Raw genomic sequence first — 24141 nt, forward strand, 5'->3', positions numbered from 1 at the left:
TCTCCAGCATTACACATTTTTTACATTATTTCTATAATGGTTTTGAAGTTGGATATATATGTATGAATGTATGTATGTATGTGTGTTTGTGTGTCTGGTTTGCAAGCAAACCACGAAACCTAATAAATTTTCTTAGTCATACATATGATGGGTTTCTGTACAGTTCCATTCACCAAATTCAGCTCATTTATTATTGATCACTTCTTTGTATATGTGCATGTGTGTGTGTGTGTGTGTGTGTGTGTGTGTGTGTGTTTGTGTGTATGTTTATCATATCAAAAGTTTCCAATCTCAGAGGTTTGCCCAAGGCTGAGCTGTTCACGACTGTTCATAATTGTCAACAGCCCAGCCTAGGGCTGAACTTATGTGTGAATATAAATAGAGAGAGCTTTTTGTCTTTTTTTTATCAAACGTGTTATACTGAAGATTTCTCTAAATTTGAATTTGATCTATCTTTTATCTTTCTGTCTTTCATCATTTACTTGTTTCAGCTATTAGACTGTGGCCATGCTGGGGCACTGCCTTGAAGAATTTTTTTAGACAAATGAATCGACCCCAGTATTTGTATCTTTGTTAAGCCTGGTACTTATTCTACTGGCCCCGTTTGCTGAACCATTAAGTTACAGGGTCCTAAACTCACCAACATTAGTTGTCAAGCAGTGGTTGGAGGACAAACACAGATGTAAAGACACACACATGACATATTCATATACCCCCCCCACACACACACACACACACTCACATGGCAGGCTTCTTTCACTCATAAAGCTTTGGTCAGACCAAGGCACTTTGGCCAGTCCAAGGCACTTTGGTCAGTCCAAGGCACTTTGGTCAGCCCAAGGCACTTTGGCCAGCCCAAGGCACTTTGGTCAGCCCAAGGCACTTTGGTCAGCCCATGGCACTTTGGCCAGTCCAAGGTACTTTGGCCAGTCCAAGGCACTTTGGTCAGCCCAAGGCACTTTGGCCAGCCCAAGGCACTTTGGTCAACCCAAGGCACTTTGGTCAGCCTAAGGCAGTTTGGCCAGTCCAAGGCACTTTGGCCAGCTCAAGGCAAATTTTTGAAGCAAAGGCCAACTCTAGATAGATAAAGATTCCAAATTTTAGTAGAAGGCCATCAAGTTTGTGGGAATACATCAACCTCAGTGTTCAACTGGTACTTATTTAATCAACCCTGGAAGGATGAAAGGCAAAGTTGACCTTGGCAGAATTTGAACTCAGGATGTGAAGATGGATGAAATGTTGCTAAGCATTTTCCTCTCATGTCAGCGATTCTGCCAGCTCGCCACCCTCAACTCCAAATAGATAATGCTAGTTGGAGTCAAGAGAGGGGAAAGACTACATTATTCAATGTGGCTTCTGTTTTTTTTTTTTTCAAATCATAGGATATGGGTTGAGGAGAACTTAGTTGCTATTTCTTGTTAGTCAACCAATCATGTAATAGTTTCTCTGTTAGTTCAGTCACATCTGTTATGTTGTTGTTGTTGACACTCCATCGCTTACGACGTCGAGGGTTTCAGTTGATCTGATCAATGGAACAGCCTGCTCGTGAAATTAACGTGCAAGTGGCTGAGCACTCCACAGACACGTGTACCCTTAACGTAGTTCTTGGGGATATTCAGCATGATACAGTGTGACAAGGCTGACCCTTTGAATTACAGGCACAACAGAAACAGGAAGTAAGAGTGAGAGAAAGTTGTGGTGAAAGAGTACAGCAGGGTTCGCCACCATCCCCTGCCAGAGCCTCGTGGAGCTTTATGTGTTTTCACTCAATAAACACTCACAACGCCCGATCTGGGAATCGAAACTGCGATCCTATGGCCGCGAGTCCACTGTCCTAACCACTGGGTCATTGCGCCTCCACTACATCTGTTATGTAGAAGGTGAGAAATACACTTCCTATAAGTTTTGAACATCTTGTTTTTTTTTCTCCTTATTAAACCATTCCTTGTAAATGGCAATTAACCCCATAAACGAAACACCTGACCGGCTGCCAAAAGAAAATAAAGTTAGTTATATTTATTTGTTTTTTGAAAAAAGACAGCCAATATTATTCTATAAACAAAAACAAATTCTCTTTCTCACCCAATTTTGGCATTGACCTCTGATGGCAATTTTTGTGTTGGCAAATAACATGTTACACAAATTCTAAAATATTATTGATGAACAACTGTTTGAAGGGGAAATGACATTTTGGGAAATGCAATACTAATGAAATGAACTTATTAGCATTAGTTATGTTTATAGCTAAGTTCTCAGCTAATGTTACTATACAGCAGCTACTACTAGTAGTAATAATAGTTACAGTCCTGGAAAAAATACCATACAGTATATAGTCTTTTATCTTTTACTTCTTTCAGTCATTAGACTGTGGCCATGCTGGGGCACCACCTTGAAGAATTTTAGCTGAATGAACTGCAACTGTTTTTCTGTTATCTGATTGTCAATTGGGGCTGATCACTATTTCTGTTAAAATTACTGCTGTGGCAGTGGCAGTGAGCTTAATATTGTAAAAATTAGATCCAATGACTATAACCAAAGTTAAATTGTCAGCTAAGGCTGGCTGTTTTAGAGTTTTCCTGCTACTTTACAACTCTGGATGTCTCAAACAGTGTTCAGCAAGTTGCAACTGTTTTTCTGCTATCTGATTGGTCAGTTGGGGTAAATAACATTAGAGTTTCTCATTGGTCAGTTTCTACATCCAATGTTCTCCTCTAAAAATCTTGACTGCATGCTTGTATGAGAGCCAGTTGGAAAATTCATAGGCTGGCAAAGATACTCTCATGGAATATGACCAAATAAGGTTTATTTTTCAACACAATCCCCCTTTTGATCACCGTACTTCCTCCATCAGTGCTACAAAGGTTCAGTTGAATAAATTTGATAATGCTGTCATTATAAAAACTGTTTTAATAATATCCATCTTTTCCCATTCTTGCATTCATTTTATGAGCAAATTTCCACCTGGGCTCATTTATTAGTTTTTTTTTCTCTCCAGGCGGTCTGTTCTATCAAATTATTTTCTATGTTAATTACAAAAATCACAAAGAAAATAAATTTTCCCATATTGTTGATATGCTCATCACTGTTGAAGCATCACAGTGACTTTGTTCTCTAGCTTCAATTATAAAGCAGCAATTGAAAAATAAGACAGGAGATGTTTAATTAGAATTTTGTACTAAAAACCATGGATACCTTAGTTTCATTTTATTTTTGAACAGATTTGATTAAAGAAACTTTATATCCCTAGTATGTAAACCAACAATACATGCTGATCTGTCTTCTGCTTTTTGAAATTGTTCATTTTCTCTATAATATGTGAATTATTTCCTTGCTCTTGCAATAAGTTGGTGAGTTAAATATATACTTGTGTGGTGTATGTGTGAGTGTGGTTGTCTGTGTGTGTGTTACTATGTCTACTCTAATCCAATTCTTGGAAGTTGAATCTTTAAACTCTTCAACTGACTGAAAGTTAATAAAGAAAAAAACTTTAAAATACTTTCAGAATAATAATTAAGGTAATTTAAGAAAAAGTATTCTTAATTGGTATATTATATATAGAAACAAACAGATTAACCCCATCAATTATTGGCATTTTTCATCAGCATCATCTCCACAATTATTGTCTTTATTTGAAAGTCAGCATCAATTAGCCAAATCTAGTTATGCTACATAGTATTAAGCTAGCTCAAATCACACAGTAGATATAACAGCAGTTTGTATTCAAGTTAATCTTTTCACAATCTGCAGGAGTTTACATACATTATTTGGATCTAATTTTTACAGTCTTAAGATGGCAATTTCATAACATTTATTGCTTGTAATTTTCCTATCAAAACACCTGTCTCCTCTTCTCTATAACTAACTGAATTGAAGTAAATAAAATGGAGTATGTTACATTTAACACAACACGAGTCTACAGTGATGTATGGACTTGCTATCCAGAAACCCATTTTCAATGTTTTATTTACTTTTCTTTTCATTCCTTTTATTATATCTTAGAATATTTAAGGTAAGTTCTTTTTTTTTTTACATGGATGACTTTTTTCAACATTGTAGGCACAGATATGGCTGTGTGGTAAGAAGCTTGCTTCCCAACCACATGGTTCCAGGTTCAGTCCCACTGTGTGACACATTGGGCAAGTGTCTTCAACAAAAGCCTTGTGAGTAGATTTGGTAGATAGAAACTGAAAGAAGCCTGTAGTATATATATATATGTGTGTGTGTGTGTGTGTGTGTGTGTGTGTGTGTGTGTGTGTGTGCCCTTGTGTCTGTGTCTGTCCTCCCCATCACTGCTTGACAACCAGTGTTACTGTATTTATGTCACCATAACTTATCAAAAAGTAAGTACCCGGGTTGATTCATTTGACTAACAATTCTTCAAGGTGATGCTTCAGCATGGTCACAGTCTGATGACTAAAACAAGTTAAAGATTGCTGAGTGGACACATTACAGGACTTCTATAACATGGTACATTATTTACATTGGACGGACATGTGTCCACATCTTGTTTGTTGTTACCACAACATTTTGGCTGATTTACCCTCCAGCCTTCATCAAGTGTCCTGGTGGAATTTTGAACCTAACCCTGGGTTCTCATTCCTAAAGTTTTTTTTTTGCTGATATTATTATTATTATTATTATTATTATTATTATTATTATTATTATTATTATTATTATTTATTCAAGGTACTGAACCCAGGGTTGGATTCAAAATTCTATCAGGACACCTGATGAAGGCTGGAGAGTAAATCAGCCGAAACGTTGCTGTCGAAACGTTGTGGTAACAACAAACGAAATGAGGACACATATCCATCCAATGTAAATAATATAAATAATGTACAGAATTCCTCAACTCAAAAATATAGAACAGTTTTAGCAAGGTAGTTTCTTTGCCATCATTTGACCTATTCAAAATAACAGATACATCTTGCTCAAATCTTCCTACCAATTAAAAAGAAAAAAATAAGCTGCAATATATTTTATCATTGGTCATCCAGATCAGGGTTGATATAGGAATAAATAACAGCTTACTGAATTTTTATGAGCTTCAATGCACTTTCAAATAAGACATACTACACTGCTTGCTTTTAATTTACTTGGATATATATATATATAAATATATATCATCCTCCTCCTCATCATCATTGTTTAACAGCCATCTTCCATGCTTGCATGGGTAGGACAGTTGACAGGAACCAGCCAGGTAGAAGACTACCCCAAGCTACTGAGTCTGTTTTGGCAGGGTTTTTGTGGTTGGATTCCCTTCCTTACACCAACCTCCTTGCAAAGTGGACTGGACTCAGTGCTTTTTATGTGGCACTAGCACAGGTGAGGTCAGTACTTCCTTTTTTTTAAAGCCTGGTATTTATATATATATATATATATATATATATATATATATATATACTATTTTTTCTCTATTACTTGTTTCAGTCATTTGACTGTGGCCATGCTGGAGTACCGCCTTTTAGTTGAGCAAATCGACTTATTCTTTGTAAGCCTAGTACTTATTCTATCGGTCTCTTTTGCCGAACCACTAAGTTACAGGGATGTAAACACACCAGCATCGGTTGTCAAGCAATGTTGGGGGGACAAACACAGACACATACACACACACATACATATATATATATATATATATATATATATACATATATATATATACGACAGGCTTCTTTCAGTTTCCGTCTACCAAATCCACTCACAAGGCTTTGGTCACCCCAAGACTATAGTAGAAAACACTTACCCAAGGTGCCATGCAGTGGGACTGAACCCAAACCATGTAGTTCGTAAGCAAGCTACTTACCACACAGCCACTCCTATATATATATATATATATATATATATATATATATATATATATATAAATATATATATATATATAATATATGCATACTTTCATTAAAGCTCAAAAAATTTTCACAATCTGTTACTATGAGTTTCGTGTTACCAATCATCAGACAGTTGTGACAGTACTAAGGTTTTGATAAAAAGCATATTACTTTACATTATTTACATTTGATGGATATTTATTCTCATCTTGTTTGTTGTTAGCACAACGTTTCGGCTGATATACCCTCCAACCTCCATCAGGCGTCTTGGGGAAATTTCGAAAAATACCTTAAAAATGAGAACCCAGGTACTACTTGTATTTGCCAGATGAGTGGACTGGAGCAACAGGAAATAAAATGCCTTGCTCAAAGACACAACACTCTGCATGACTTTGTAGATCCGTCTGATCCATTTAAGCGTGAAAGAAATGACGATAGATTGAAAGATGATTATGATGATAATAAAAAAATCACAGCATTTTTTCAGCTCTGTCAGTGACACACTCCATCTCTTCTTATTGAGATAAGAGAGAAGAAGAATATTATTTTCAAACATTCTCACATTCTACTGAGAAAAGTCTTCTCTACTAAAATATTCAGCTAGACAATATTCTGAATATTCCAAAAAAACAAAAAAAAAAAAAATTCTTATTCAATTTTTATTACTTTGACATTTTAATATTTTTCTTAATTTCTTTTGCTTTTTTTTTTCGTTGGTTAGTTTACATTGCCTATTCTCAAATCGAATAACCAAGACCTAAAGTCTTGATTCTAAAAAGATTTACACAAATATGCATAATTAATTCATTTCAGTTATTTCCACTAACCTTTATAAATTAACAATAAATATTCACTTATCATTTAAAAATATGCTCCTATTCTACAGAGCATGCTATTAAAAAATCTACTTCTTTCTTCTATTTTGTTTGATATAAAATAAAAATAATAACATTAGAGAAACTATTTCATTGCTTAGGAATTGTTCTCCGTTTTATTTATTATTATTATTATTATAGTTTTTTTGTAACTTTTTTTTTCTATCCTTTACGTAATTCTTTTCTCAGAATTCAACTTGTTTGTTTTGGAAAAATTCTATTTCCAATAGGGATTACATTCACAAAAGAAAACTGAAGTTAATCTTAGCTTAAGCATGTATTCTTGCTTGAAGGAGGCCTGGCTATATTGTAATAAGGCAAAAAGGAGATTGCCTGATACAAGGAGGTGTTTAGTAAAGACTTCACTGTTAATGTAGTTGGCAGTGGTGGTTGTGGCAGTGGGGTAATGGTAGTAGTGGTTGTGGTGGTAGTAGTAGTATTGATGGTAGTGGTGGTTGAGATCTTTCAAGTGGTATTGATTGTATAACTAAGATATTTTCTATTTTCCTTTCTCAGTGATCCCTTGAGGATTTTATCTCTCTCTATACATAATCCATACTACTAGTGAGTGGTTCATGTTTTCAATTTCACTCCATTTTCTTATTGCGGTGGCTCAAATGATAGTTTGTAGTGGCAGTTGTCTTCTTTGTTTTAAAAAAAATTCTTTTTTTTTTAATTTCATCATTCCTATTATTTTCATTCAATTTCTTTATTCTTTGATTTTTCTTTACATTTTCACACTTCTCTTTCAATAAATTGATCTTTCTTTTTTCTTCCCCTCTATTTTTATCTGTAATAAATCTGAAGTTATCTTTTATGCTATATCCTTACCTTTATTTCTCTTCTACTTCAGTCGCTCTTTCTGTTCATTTTTCTTTCTCCCGTTTACTACTGTATTGTAGATTTTCTTCCCTTTCCTTAAAAAAAAAAAAAAAAAATTAAAATAATAATACTAACAAATATAAAACAACAACCTATTTTGAATTTATATCTGCATTCGAAGAATAACAAGCAAGAAATAATCAACAAACAATAAATAAATGCAAATATCATTGTTATTCTTGCTTCAGAATAAATATGAAAGTCATGTTCAAGTACTCTTTGACACATTATTAGATTTTGTAGGGTCAATGAGGTACAAGTATGCCATAGTTGTGAAAGATTACTTCATAAATAACTACAATACAAGTTGGTTGCATTAACACATGGCCATTCCAGGCATAACAAGTAACATCTTAGAAAATATTTACAATAAAAATTGAGAAATTTTGCTTTACGTTATGCATGCTTATTATTTCAGTTTTCGTCACTATTTCTTTCATTAATCATCTTCCTTCTCCTTCCCTCCCTCTGTCTAAACCATACACTATATGTTAGAAATGTACCTATTTGTTATAGATTTATATATTTTAAAGAGTTAACGTTAGACAAAATCTTGCTCACAAATGAAAGGAGAGATAATGGTTTTGTTTCATCAATATCCTTAGATGAAAGCAGTTCCCTCCCCTTTGTATCTCCCTTCATTATCTTTTCCATTTTATTTTTTTCCATTCTCTCTTTAAAAATCCTTCTAGTAACTATTTCTTTTATATTGCTAAATAAAGCCTTTGGGAATGATAGGAATATTACAACTTCCTTTCCTAATGCAGAGGAAGTCCATATAAAGCCAAGCAGTTAAATATTACTATTTCCGATACATAAGCACATGAGATAAAGAATTATAAATTTTTTAAAACACTTTTGATTTTAAACTACCTGAGACCATCCCTAGTTCTGAGATACAAAATTTCCCATTGTGAACTATTCATATTTAAAACTTTGTATTCATTTTCTGCCTTTTTATTTTTATTCTTTTACTAACTTCAGTGATTGGACTGAGTCATGCTTGAGCACTGCTTTGAAGTGTTTAGTCAGTCAGATAATTTTTAGTACTTATTCTAAGTAAGTCATTTATGCTCTCAGTCTCTGTTTGCTGGGCTGCTAAGTTATGGGGAGGTAAATAAACCAGCATTGGCTGTCAAGCAATGAGAGACAAACACAGACATGTACAAATGTCAATATACATGGCATGGGTATGGCTGTATCATAAGATGTTTGCTTCTCAAGCACATGGTTCCAAGCTCAATCCCACTGTATGGCTACTTGGGCAAGTGTCTTCTATGATAGCCTTAGGCTGACTAAAATGTTGGTGGATTTAGTAGATAGAAACTGAAAGAAACGGCGATCTGGCAGAAACGTTATCATGCCAGGCGAAATGCTTAGCAGTATTTCGTCTGCCATTACGTTCTGAGTTCAAATTCCACCAAGGTCGACTTTGCCTTTCATCCTTAAATTAAGTACCAGTTACGTACTGGCTCATGAGCCAAATACCCTAATTGAACTCATGACAAATTCTCGACAATGTGCTGTGACCTTGAGCAAGACACTTTATTTCATATTGCTCCAGTCCACTCTGCTGGCAAAAATGAGTAGTACCTCTACTTCAAAGGGCCGGGTTTGTCACACTATGTTAAGGGTACGCATGTCTGTGGAATGCTCAGCCATCTACACATTAATTTCATGAGCAGGCTGTTCTGTTGATTAGATCAACTGGAACCTTTATTGTAACCGACATAGTGCTTGCGCCACTACCAGTATAACAAAATTGTCCTGGTTATGACATTAAATTGCATCCAGTGTTGAGTCCCCAGTTCGGGAGTTATGGAGTTGTGGGGCCTGTGGAGTCACCCCCTTAATTACCATTACTCCAAGGTCCATTCTGACCCAGAACAGTAGTACCTGTTAGGATCCCATCTTTGGGTTAAATAGATTTTTTTAAGGGTAGACTGAGCTCCTTGACTGCAGTGACAGCAATTAGTCTAGAAGAAGGAAAACTCCAAAATTAATACCTTCTTCCAACATGTTTTAAGCCAGCATGAAAGATTATGGCTGATGAGGTATGTCCAATAACATAGATTCATACTATGAAGGCAACTATCACATGTCTGTGCACATTCTGCCACAAGTGGAGATTGCAGGAAATTAATCTTATACAGAACTGGTTAGGACCTTAGAAAGCTCAAAACAGAAAAGTGGAAAATATTGGTAAAAATTTTAAAGTTTATCTACATGCGTAGAGAAATTGAAGTTTGATTTTGCTTTTTTCATGCAAGGGAAAACTATGGACATGTTTTAGTCTATTATACCTCAATAGGATAATCTAACCAAACCTGTCAGTCAAGCTGCTAAGAACTTGGTGAGATAGGAAAATAAGAGTGTATTAATGTAGCTGTGACAAAATAGAGATGCAGCTATGAATGAAAAGGCGATCCAGGTGTAAAATACCACCATTCTTTGCTTGTAAGCTATTATCAGTCTATCATGCTGAGGTTGCTAAGGCATGGTGAATGTAAAAGTATAAAATCTGCAATAATTCAGGCAGCATCTTAATTAGCTGAGCCAGTTCTACTCTACTAGTCTGTATCCTTCCCGTCTCATCACCACTGGAAAATGCTAAACACCAAGAAAAACATCAAAAAGCGAAGCCAAAGTACTTTTACAAATTCTGATAAGGAAACTGGTAAAACATATATATTTTAACCATTAAAATAATTTCATTCCTGTTGTCATAGTATTAAAGAAAAAACAAGCTTAAAACAAAACAAAAAAAAAAAAGAGAGAGAAAAACCATTAATGTTAATGTCTGTTTGAGAATAATATGTACAGCCGCCATTTATTGCCATAGACTTCCTGCTGTAATAGTGCAATAATAGAATGCAAGTAATAATTGTCAGTGCGTCTAACTTGCACTTTATTCTTCTTCTTGACAAACTTAAAGACTCACCATAGGTTATTTGATATTTAAAGATTTTTGAGTTACTGAATGGCAATTATTTTGTACAGGCATCATTTAAAATGTTTAGCAATAACATTTATTACGAGACTAAATGAAAACATATTTAACCCTTTGATGACATTTTTCTAATGAAATACACTGTTTTAGTTAATTTTTACCATTTTTCTCATAAATAATATATTGTTTCAATTCATTTTGATTTTATGTTTTAATGAAATACACTGTATTCAATTAATTTTGACTTTGTTTTTAAATGGCTGTGAATTGGCACAGTCACTAGAGCATTGAATACATGTGTTTTTATTTCACTGGTCATTACATGTTGAAAATGTCAAAACTGTTGATGTAGTACATTACATTTGACGGATATTTGTCCTCATCTTGTTTGTTGTTAACACAACATTTCAGCTGATATACCCTCCAGCTTTCTTCAGGTGTCTTGGGGAAATTTTGAACCTGGGTTCTCATTCCTAAGGTATTTTTCAATGTTATTATTATTAACCACAGAGTCATACCTGTACCTATAACAATGGCTTTTATTATTCTTTTATTCTTTTACTTGTTTCAGTCATTAGACTGCATCCATTCTGGGGCACCACTTTGAAGAATTTTTAGTCAAATGAATCGACCCTAGGACTTATTCTATTATTCTCTTTTGCTGAACTGCTAAGTCACAAACATAAACACACCAACACTGTTTGTTAAGTGGCGGCATGGGACAAACACACACACATATGTAAAATGGGCTTCTTTCACTTTCCATTTGCCAAATCCACTCACAAGTCTATAGCAGAAGACACTTGCCCAAAATGCCATATAGTAGGACTGAGCCTGGAACCATGTAGTTTTGAAGCAAGCTTCTTATCACACAACCGTGCCTGCGCTTATTCAAACAATTTAAAATATTTGTATAGTTTCTGAATATTTTACACCTGGATCACCTTTTCATTCATAGCTGAATCTCTATTGGCAGTAGCATCTATTTTCAGACATATTGAGTCGTGTAAGAATATATCTGGCTTTAAGATCACAATGTCGTCCCTGTAGCAAAGCTGTGTATCTTAAGTCAAGTTTCCAGTCAGAAATCTAGCTCCGAAAATTCTCACCCTCTATATCACATAAACATTGGTTGTCACATAAGCTCCATCTGACAAACAAAACATAGCATATGTGTCAAACATATTAGATAAATCAAGAGAGAATGGTTGGTATCTTCAATAAGTTTGTATTTCAAGGACTCCCATATACTTTTCTGTATACGCTTCTATTTTTGTTCAATATTTTTCTACTGTCATTTTGACTTTTTATTTTCTACTTAATCTTTTTGGCTTGGTGCACCAGATTGGAAACCAACTGCTGTTGTTGCTTTTTTTTATGGATTTTCCTTCATTGCATCTTTTTCTACTAACACATCATTTTTTTTTTCTTTTCAATCATTTTTACATTATTTTTATTCTTTTCAAATTTGATCATGAATGTGCAAAATTCGTGTTGCATATATCTGTAAGGAGAGCAGAAGAATATATAATTTCATATATGCATGCAAATGTTTGTGTATTGCATATAAGCACTTTAGCACACACACACACACACACATACACACACACATACACACACACACACACACACATGCACACATGCATGCATGCAACATGCACACAACACACACATTCTGGCATGTTGATATGTAGTTATAAATACATCATACAAGGTATATCACTATATATGTTTCTCCTGTGATGTTACCATACAATCAATATTTAAATATTTTCACGTTGATGTTTAGTTTTGGTTGATTATATTTCCTATATTACTTGGAGGCTTTGATATTTTTGCCACACAGAAATTAGACTAACTGACTCAGGGTTGTGTGCTACATGAATTTCTGAGTAAGTCTGAATATACATAAATATATATTTATATATATGTGTGCATGTGTGTATGTGTACGCACATGTGTGCATAAAACTCACTTATATTATACAAATGCACAGACACACACATACAAACACATACCACTCACACACAGGCACACCATTTCACACACTCATACATGTACGAAAACAAATTTATCTGATTTATTTAGTTAAATGAAATGGTTTTTATGAAATAATATTACTGATTTAAGAAAAATAAATGAATCAATATTCTAGTTAGATAAATCAAAGTTTACACAAATATTCAATTTTATGTAGGAAGGAAAATCTTAATAAACATGTCAATACTTGTTCCTAATTTGATACGGAAAGAAGGAAGTAATATTTTTTCTCTCATTTAACCTGTTTGATACCAACCTGCCTGAAGCAGTACTGTATCAAGACATAAGCAATCAGACTAGTTACTTGAGGGTCCCAGAGGTCTTGAGACTCAATACTAATTAGTGAAAATTGTAGTTGTAGGGGCCCCAGTATATTTTGTTTAAATTACTATTAAGACAACCATTGGGCTAAAGTTGACTCTGGTCTATTAAGACAACCATTGGGCTAAAGTTGGCTCTGGTCTATAATACAAAATCTCTTGTTTTAATATGCTTATATTTCTATTTAAACCATTGTTTGTTTTTACTTCCATTTATCTTTCCATGTCAGCAAGGGTTTGACAGACATGTTTTTGAGAATTTACTTTGCAGCCAGATGGCCTTCCTGCCACTAATTTGTACCTGATTTTCAAGTAAAGAATCAAAAATATGAATTCATGAAAAATTTATATCATTATCATATCTGTATTCCATGCTATCATAAGTTGGATAATTTTTCTTAGGCAATATTCTATAGCCAGGTGCCCTTTCTGTCACCAACCCTTTTAATCACAGCTTTACAGCATACAGGCATGTGGTGTACCTACTGTAAAACCAAACTACACATGGTACATTAATAACATCTGAACAATAATTAAAATAGAAATAGTAGAAACTTTGTAATATTTTATAATTTTATGACTGCCTTTGGGTTACTATGCATTAACTCTTTTGTTACCAATCCACTTGAGACAGCCTTTGGTTCTATGATACAAAATTCCAATCTTAAAGAATATACTAAGTACATTTTATCCTGGCACCAGCTCTGTTGACGTTAACTTCTTCTCAGTGAGACTAAAGAGTCTCCTCTCAGTAAATTTGATGTGAATTAAATTGAAACTATCTATCATGGTGCATGAGTGGCTGTGTGATAAGTAGCTTGCTTACCAACCACATGGTTCTGGGTTCAGTCCCACTGCGGGGCACCTTGGGCAAGTGTCTTCTAGTATAGCCTCGGGCCGACCAAAGCCTTGTGAGTGGATTTGGTAGACGGAAACTGAAAGAAGCCCATCGTATATATATATATATATATATATATATATATATATATATATATATGTATGTATGTGTGTGTATATGTTTTGTGTGTCTGTGTTTGTCCCCCCAACATCGCTTGACAACCGATGCTGGTGTGTTTACATCCTCGTAACTTAGCAGTTCAGCAAAAAGAGACTGATAGAAAAAGTACTAGGCTTCCAAAGAATAAGTCTCGGGGTCGATGTGCTTGACTAAAAGGCGGTGCGCCAGCATGGCCACAGTCAAATGACTGAAACAAGTAAAAGAGTAAAAGAGTATGATGAAACTGCTAGAACAAGTTAATGGGATATTACTTTGCCTCTTGTCATTGCTCTATGCTGTATTTATTTAAGCAAAGATGCTTATTTCAAAATGGTGTGATCCCAATGTATCACAAAGTAGTTACCAAAGAAATACTCAGTACACTGATGTAACCAAATCCAGTTACTACATTACTGATGGTTGTATTCATTAGTTCTGATATAGTTAATAAGTAAGAAGATAAGAAAAACATTATCATGACATAATTAACCTGCTTACTTTATTTTGCAATTCTATCCCTAGAAATGTCAATTATATTAATTCTTCCTTTAAAGTTACTTTGACATTTTTGTTCTTTTATTGATTTATTTTCCTTTCCAATAACTCTCTTATTTCCACTATCTTATTGGCAAGCTCCTATCTCTATTCTTACATCCAATATTTCATCTCGGGCCACATGTGTGTCCATACCTTTTTCTAATATCTCTCAACCTGCCCACCCACCCAGCCAACTCATATTGACAATTCTCTTCCTGATTTCCATATTTCAACAGGCAGGCCGCATTGACATCTGTGATTTCAGATTCACTATTCAACGCTTTGTCAGCTTAGCTATACTAAAATAAGTTAGTTCCTTGTTTGTTTGTTTTTTTTTCCTTTTTCTTTTTTTTTTTTCTTTTCTCTTATTGTCCTTGCAGTTGGCATTTTTGTAATAAATCATTGATGTCTTATAGGAAATCAATCTGGAGAATCTTTTTTTGATTTCAAAGTAAAATGGACTATTTCTTTAAATGGAAATATCTTGTTAGTGATGAAAGAAATGTAAAATAAATAAACAAATAAAATAAATAAGGAGAAAATGAGATAATACATACACACATGTATATATATATATGAATAAAAAAACACAAAACAAAGAGGTTTTCTTTTTTTATGAATACAAAAACTCAATTTTGAAAACCATTTTTCTCATCAGGAAGGAATTAAGAATATAATTTACTATTGCAACTGTTAAGAAAAGAAATTTTTTGAAATTTACAAAAGGAAGATTAATATGGTTTTTATTATTTGAAATTTCTTTTCATTGTAAGTTATATTATTCTCGATGTTTTTCTTTGCCTTTTGTATTTGTCAATTGTTGACAACCAGTTTTTAGACAAATCTCTGAAGCTAGTTAATATTTTTATTTATGCTAGTCAGTTAGTAGTTTGACACAACTAGTAGTGTTCGACAGAATAAATGCTTTATGGTATTAGGTATGTCACTTTAAATTCTGAGTTTGAATCCTGTAGGGTCACCTTAACCTTGCATTGTTAAAATAAGTATCATTGAAGTACAGGGTTCCATAATGGTAAGCTAACTTACTTCCTTCCAAACTTGTGTCCTTGTGCTAAGCCGCAACTACCTCTACATCTATATAGCCATTTTTCTGGAACCATGAAATTGTTTCTGACTCATATTCCATCCAAATAGGTATCATTAATCCATTTAATTAGCATTGTTAATCCCTCTAACTACCAGTGTATTGGTTACACATTTAACATGGTTTCTTGGCCTGCTAGAAATGGCACCCAAATCTTTAAATCTTAGCCTGCTGTCTTTAGAAAAGAAAGGGTATAAGGAACATTACAGAGGACATTAGATAATGTGATCCTAAATACTATGTGCTGGAAAGAAAAACAGATGGGATGGTCATTGTTGGAACGTCTCTTGCTTAAATTGAATTGAATTGGGATTAAACAACACAGAAGGATAAGGTGTCTAATGCTGACCATAGTAAAAATGTCAGCATGGATGGGTCATAAAGCCATTGGGGGAGTTTATACATTGTATTAAAGTTGGCTAAAACTAGCAACTAGACACCCACCCTAAATCGTACCCTACAATCATATAAAAGTATACATTAGATAATATAATTCTGGATGCTGTATAATTTACGAAAATTGATAGGGTGGCTACTACTGGAATGTCTTTGATTACAGATCTCTGCTTAACCATGGGTGACCTGGGGCTGGGCAGCAACAGCAACAATAACATGATAAATCTGCATATTTCAATATATATATGTATATATATATATATATATATATATATATATATATATATATATGTATATATATATATATATATATATATATATATATATATATATATATATTTCCAAAGTTTCAAATTTATACATTTAAAAAAGAGAGATTCAACACCGGAGTTTTATATCCATTTTCTTCATATATATATATATGTATGTATATATATATATGTAGTAAAAATGTCAGCATGGATGGGTCATAAAGCCATTGGGGGAGTTTATACATTGTATATATATATATATATATATATATATATGTATGTATATATATATATATATATATATATATATATATATATGTATGTATGTATGTATATATATATATATATATATATATATATATGTATATATATATATATATATAATAATATTAGGGACAAAATCCAAAATTACAGGTAAAAAACTCAATTAAAATCAATTTATAAAAAATTAAAATTAAATTGAGCCTTATAGATAAAGTATATATAAAATATATAGTTTTAGGGAAAATAACCAATTTTCAAGAACTCATCGATGAAAATCCACTATCACATATAGAGTTCTTGAAAATTGGTTATTTTCCCTAAAACTATATATATATATATATATATATATATATATATATACACACACACACACACACACACACACACATATATCTATATCTACTACATATGTGGGAAATTCTGTCTGTGGGTGTGTTTGTGGAGTTGTTAGCTAACTCCTCTTATCGATTTTGATGAAACTTGACATGTGAGTAGAACTCCTGTCTAAAAACCTTATGGCATACTCAGATTGTTTTTAAAAAATCGATAATAGGGCCCTGGAAGGGATCCTTATATATATCTAATATAGTTCATTTTAACATCCAAGTGAAATGACCCATTTGCCCAGATCTTAATAGCCAAGGGAAATAACCCATCCATTTTCCTAAATCATTTGGTATAAATCAAATTGAGTATGCTTATTTCTTAGTATTTGAACTGTTAGGTTATTTTCAGTGGAGGCGCAATGGGCCAGTGGTTAGGGTAGTGGACTCGCGGTCATAGGATTGCAGTTTCGATTCCCAGACCTGGAGTTGTGAGTGTTTATTGAGCGAAAACACCTAAAGCTCCACGAGGCTCTGGCAGGGGATGGTGGCGAACCCTGCTGTACTCTTTCACCACAACTTTCTCTCACTCTTACTTCCTGTTTCTGTTGTGCCTGTAATTCAAAGGGCCAGCCTTGTCACTTTGTGTCACGCTGAATATCCCCGAGAACTACGTTAAGGGTACACGTGTCTGTGGAGTGCTCAGCCACTTGCACGTTAAGCGACGGAGTGCCAACAACAACAACAGGGTTATTTTCACAATTTATCCCGTACAACCCTTAAGCAAGTAAATAGTATTTTCCTAAACAATAGATCCACTTATTTCGGTTAGTGACTTATTCATGAATATACCAACATTGGTACCGCTGAGAGTAATATTCTCTGGGAACACACAACAGCCCTTTTCAGAGTTATTTACTTTGAATTGTTATCATTTCATATCTGATTAGCCAATTATTATGTAACATGCTTTACGATTTAAGTATACATACCTTATTGGTATTTCCTCCTAAGCTCTATATACTCTTGGAATGCATTAAAGCCCTTTTTGGGGCTACTTTATTTGAATTCTTACTATCAGGTAACTAATTTCATGTTCTTACATTACTGACTTCACAATTTGGATATTCATAATTTATTGGGAATTCCTAAAAATTAGATCCTGTGTAAGACAGTTTGGTATTCTCTGTAAATGCACAAAAACCGTTTCAAGAGCTACATTCTTTGTATTGTTGTTATTAGAGTAGCGAAACAATTATGAGGGATAAGCCCTGCTTCCCCAGGAATTACCAGGTACATCAGCTAGTCATATATATTCTCAATCGCAGAATAATGCTAATAATATAGTCTGAACAGGATAAGCTACCCCTATTTTGCAGAGAAAAGTGTAGGTGGCTCACTTCTAAAAGCAAACTTCGTTTATTTACGTTTGTCGTAATTTGAATTTATATATATATATATATATAGTTTTAGGGAAAATAGCCAATTTTCAAGAACTCATCGATAAAAATCCACTATCACATATAGAAAAATTAATAATTAAAAGCACAATAAATGAGTATAATATAAAGTAAAGGCTCAATTTAATTTTAATTTTTTATAAATTGATTTTAAACATATCTAAATATACATACATACTCATACATATATACATGCATACATACATACATGCATACATACATACACACATACATACATATATACATACATACATACATACATACATACATACATACTTACTTACACACATATATACATGCATGTATTTATGTAGGTAACCATGCATGCATATGTGCATGTATGTATATATACATGCATGCATATATGTATGTATATGTATATGTACACAACACCTTCTGCACAGTTTCTGTCTATGAGATTCACTCACAAGGCAATAGTCTTCTCAGTGAGCCACAGTACAGGACACTCGCCCAAGGGACTATGCTGTGGGACTGAACCCAAAACCATGTGCTTTGTAAAGTAAACTTCTTAACCACATAACTATATTTGTGCTTCCTTATATTCTTCAGATAACAATTGTGCACACAGCTACACATCCCATCTAGAGCAGGGGATAGGGACTAAATATATATATATATATATATATATAGCTTCACTGTATGCAGCACATTTAAAAATCAATGAATAATGGCTTCTACTACTCCATAGTTAAAATATAGAGAAAATCATATGGATTATCTATAAATCAGCTGTAACTGAATATACATTCTAAGACAGAATACATTCTAAGACAGAATACATTCTAAGACAGAATACATTCTAAGACAGAATACATTCTAAGACAGAATACATTCTAAGACAGAATACATTCTAAGACAGAATACATTCTAAGACAGAATACATTCTACAAGTGGGTGAACTGTGTGTGGAAAAAAGACAAAACAAAACATAACAAACACACACCCTGGCTTTTGATTAGATGTCATATAAACATTTCTTAGAGCTGTTGCAGTAAAAAATCCCTTTTTAATATTGTTTTTTCATTTTTGGAAGATAAATATGTTGGTACCTTTGAAGATCATATACAGGGGAAGTGCCAACAACTTGGGCAAGAGCAGGTCTGATTTAACTGTTTACTTCCCTAGCAATTCACCTGATGCCCAACCTGTCAGGTCAAGTGAAATTGCAATCATGGTCAATGCCAGTGTTGCATAACTGGCACTTATGCTGGTGGCACATAAAAATCCCCCTTCAAACTTTGGGCCTCATGGAGGCAATGACAAGTAACCAATACTTTTGGTAATGTGTTGTGTTTGAGACGATCTCTCAAACACAACACCTTCTTTCTTCTTATTTAGGTGATCATGTCCTGCCACAACTCTCTGTTCTTTGTTTTCTTAACACTTAAATCTCAGTTGCTTGAACCTCATCTCACAAAGCTTTTTACCTTATAATGAAATCAAACATTATTTACATTGTTTACATTTGATGGATATTTGTCCCCATCTTGTTTGTTGTTAACACAATGTTTCGGCTGATATACTCTCCAGCCTTCATCAGGTGTCTTGGGGAAATTTCCAACCTGGGTTCTCATTCCTAAAGTATTTTTTGATGTTGTTATTATTATTATTATTATTATTCAGGTCACCCGTAGGCATATGGCATAGTCGTTAAGAGTGTGGGCTACTAACCCCAAGATTCCAAGTTCAATTCCAGGCAGCGACCTGAATAATAATAATAATAATAATAATAATAATAATAATAATAATACCAACAACAACAACAACAACAACATCAAAAAATACCTTAGGAGTGAGAACCCAGGTTGGAAATTTCCCCAAGAAACCTGATGAAGGCTAGAGAGTATATCAGCCAAAATGTTGTGTTAACAACAAACAAGATGAGGACAAATATTCATCAAATGTAAATAATGTACATAATTCCTCATCTCTTAAATATAGAACTGGATGAGATCAAAGTAAATAGTTATTTGGTTTGACTTCATTATTAAAATTTGCCTCACAGAGGCAAAATGGCTGAGTTCCTTTTGAGTGTTGGGCCTTACAAAAGCAAAATGGCTGAGTTCCTTTCCTTTCAAACATCTCCATGAAATAGTAACCAAATTGTATCTCCATCAAATCACTCCCTACTATCTTTGCTTCAGTTCACTCAGCTGTAGAAATGAGTTGCAATGTCACTGGTGCCAAGCTGTATCGGCCTTTGCCTTTCCCTTGGATAACATCAGTGGTGTGGAGAGGGGAGGCTGGTATGCATGGGCAACTGCTGGCCTTCCATAAACAACCTTGCCTGGATTTGTGCCTCTGAGGAAACTCTCCAGGTGCAATCCTATGGTCATTCATGACCAAAGGGAGTTTTAGAATTAGGGGAAAAAAATTAGGTTAATTTTCCTTGAAGTTTTATCTAAATTAGCAGACATAATCTTCAACAAAACTATAATTGTCTATTTACAAAGAACAGTGGTAGTATTACAAATAAAGAAATGGTTATTTCATAAAGAATTCTGATATAAAACTTAATAAATACATCAAATACATAAATATATAACCAGTAAATAGAAATTTTTGTGTAAGTCTAATGAAAATAAAGTGTATTAAATTGAATTGAAAATCCAGACTATATATCTTATATATTCAATTTCTTACTGAATTCTACTAATACTTCTCAATCTATTTAACTTCTCTGAGGAGTTTCCTTTTGTCAGAATGTGAGTGCAATGAATTACGTTTCAAGTCTACTTGAATAAATTTTCTGACACACTTTGTAACAAATAGAATTTTCATTATATGAAACACATTGCAGAAGTACATTAAATGAAAATACAGCTTCTGCGTGTACTTCACAACAATTTTCATCATCATCATCCAAATTGTCATCATCATCATCATCGTCATTGTTGGTGTCGTCATCGTTGTCATCATCGTCATCGTTGTCATCATCATCATCATCATCATTTTAATGTCTGTTTCCCATACTGGCATGGGTTGGACAGCTTGACAGGAACTGCCAAAGCCAGAGGCCTCACAAAGTGCCATATTCTGTCTTGGTTTGGTCTCTAGGCTGGATGCCTTTCATGATACCAACCACTCCATATAGTTTACTGGGTGCTTTTTATGTAACACCAGCACCCACACCAATTCTTTTTACACGGCACCTTGATATTAGAATCTCAATTCTACTGTGGTGGTCAGGTCTTCTCAAGTACAGCAATACACCACATTTCTTGGTACTCTGTCATCTCCTTCATAAGGTTCAGTGTTTTATCGACTTATTTTCCAAAAATTGGAAAACATTTCCAACGATAATTTTGGTTTAATAGTCAGAAAGCAATATTCTTCATATCACTGTAATTTTTATCCTCAGAACGAGTAATTTTTACTATGGTATATTCTATCCATATAAATCGGAATTCCAAGTGAATCCCAAAGGCATCATTTTATGCTGAGTGATGTAATTTACTTTTGATCAATACAGTGTTCACCAGTAACCAACTCTTGCTAAAAGCTATGAATATCAGTTGGACGACTGACTTTAGCAAATTACTATCATTTTCGCTTTCTTTTATTGAAACAAGTGTATTTAAAGTGATCTATTTTTATGTCAATAAAACGAAACGTTTATTTATGTGTGGAATGTGTGGAATATTAGTTAATAACTCAGGTTTACTTTAGCTAATCTTTAAAAAAAAAGAAAGAAATCTTTTAACCATTGTAAGTGTCTAGTTCTGGTCTGAAACATAAGATATTGTACATCTCAGTGTTTAAAGTATTTTCTCATGACAAAATATTCCTGAAAATATGACTACAGCTTTTGTTGAATGTGTATGAATATATAGACATACAAGAGTTAAATAGTGAGACAGAGACAGGCAGAAGCAAGAAAAATGTCGCTGTTACTTGAATACTATACAAATATGTCTTTAAAAAGACTTTTCTTTTAAATTTACCAAAATTTAATTTTTCAATAATTTTTCAAAGATCTATTATTTATATTTACTGTTGAAAAGATCTCAAGGATCGAAACTGGTTCTGTAATGTTCTTTATAAAAGTATTTTAGCATCTTCTACTTTGTCTTTTTTCCATATATATATATATATATATATATATATACATACAGGGTGTGGTGAATAAATAGTCATCTAAATTACACAAAAATAAAAATAACACTAACATCTCATTTTAACAGGTATGTTTACCAAAATTACATAAAAATATCTTGAAGTACTAAAGAGTTAATTTATTGAATAAAATCGCCATGGGCTTCAACCACGGCCTCCAGATGACATCAGAACCTCCTGCAACTCTTCTGGACTGTCTCCTTGTTTAAGCTGATGAATGCTGCCATAATCCTTGCCTTCAGTTCATCTTTGGTGTTACAAGGAGTTTTGTTGGTTTCTCACTCAACTATTCTCCACACATAATAATCAGGGGAGTTGTAGTCTGGGGAGTTCAGTGGCCAGATGTTAGGGGTGGTGTGATCACAGAAATTGTCTGACAACCATGACTGGGTTCTCCTGCTTGTGTGGCATGGTGCAGAACCCTGTTGCCAGACATAGAGTCTCTCAGCAGCCACCCTCTTGAGCCGGGGCAGCACTATCTCTTCCAGGCACTTGATGTAGGCTTCTGTGTTGAGTGTGAGGCCACTTTTAATTTTTCCAAAATTTAATTGTTTTCCATATTTACAGTTGAAAAAGTCTCAATGACTGAAACCTGTACTGAAAGGTTTTTTATAAAATTATTTTAGCATTTTCTACTTTGACTTTATTTTCCATATATATCAACTCGTGTGTTCCTTTTCAACCTACTACATATATATGGGAGCATTCATGAAAAAACAACAGACGAAGACAGGTAGTGTAAACAACAAATGGATGTATTAGTATAACGCTCAGGAACAGAGAATGTCTTTAACGTTTCGAGCCTACGCTCTTCAAGAGTAAGAAACAAGGAGAGAAACAAGGAGAAAAAAAAATATATGTGTAGTGGTCAGTGATCTATCATATATATATGTATAAATATATATAGCCTGCTTTGGTTTGGTTTCTATGGCTGGATGCCCTTTCTAATGCTAACCACTTTACATAGTGTTCTAGGTCTCACCGTCATCAATGCTTTTTACATGGCAGCATCACGAGTGCTTTTTATGTGGCATCAGCACCCACACTAATGCTTTTTATGTGATGTCAATTCTGTTGTGGTGTGCAGGTCTTTTTCAGTACAGCAATGCACCACATATCTCAGTAAGCAAATTCAAATAACTTGTCCTGAAGTACATACAAATAGTATAAAATCTATCTATAGATGTACAACAACACTCACTGCATCATAAAACAAAATCACATATACTTAAACCTATATGTATGTGTATGTATGTATGTGTGTATGAGTGTGCGTGTTTGTGCATGTAAATTCAAACATGAGAAGACAAGCATTGAATGTAGATAATTTTATATTTATTTTGATGTTTGAATTTGTATAAATAATTTGATAGAAGAATTAGTCATAACTTTGAAAGTGAAACCCCCTGAAAGGATTTCTTTTTTTTTTTATTGTTTTCTGCTTTTGATACTTATTTTTATGTTTTTGGCTAAATGCGTGAATGCTTAAAGAATTAAACTCTAGGAACGCATGCTACTTAATTAATATTTCAAACACGACAATAATAACAACAACAACAACAACAACAATAATAATAATAATAATAATTCCCTGAAAACAGTGTTGTAACAGAAATTAATTGAAGAATGCATTATATTTCATACATATACCACAAGGCAGCACAATACATATGTAAATGAATAAAAAAAATACCAAGCTGAAAACAGCAAAGAAAATAATATAAAAAGAAAAAAGAAAGTCTAATGTAATTGCAAGGCATTCATTGATTACAT

At 33.7% G+C, this 24141-nt stretch overlaps 1 protein-coding gene and 1 long non-coding RNA gene across 4 annotated transcripts in view; one reads left to right on the forward strand and one right to left on the reverse strand.

Moving 5' to 3' along the window:
- The window catches only part of LOC106876728 (uncharacterized), a 364673-nt gene that overhangs the window by 110868 nt on the left and 229664 nt on the right, over positions 1-24141 (reverse strand). For both annotated transcript variants that reach the window (XR_001410288.3, XR_001410287.3), the window contains exon 3: positions 7538-7623. This is a non-coding gene — a long non-coding RNA (uncharacterized LOC106876728). The remainder of the gene's footprint in view (positions 1-7537; positions 7624-24141) is intronic.
- The window catches only part of LOC106876727 (uncharacterized), a 1066253-nt gene that overhangs the window by 56462 nt on the left and 985650 nt on the right, over positions 1-24141 (forward strand). The window lies entirely within an intron of this gene.

This window comes from Octopus bimaculoides, chromosome 3 (assembly GCF_046866305.1).
Source record: "Octopus bimaculoides isolate indiv1 chromosome 3, ASM4686630v1, whole genome shotgun sequence".
NCBI classification, from domain to species: Eukaryota; Metazoa; Mollusca; class Cephalopoda; order Octopoda; family Octopodidae; genus Octopus; species Octopus bimaculoides.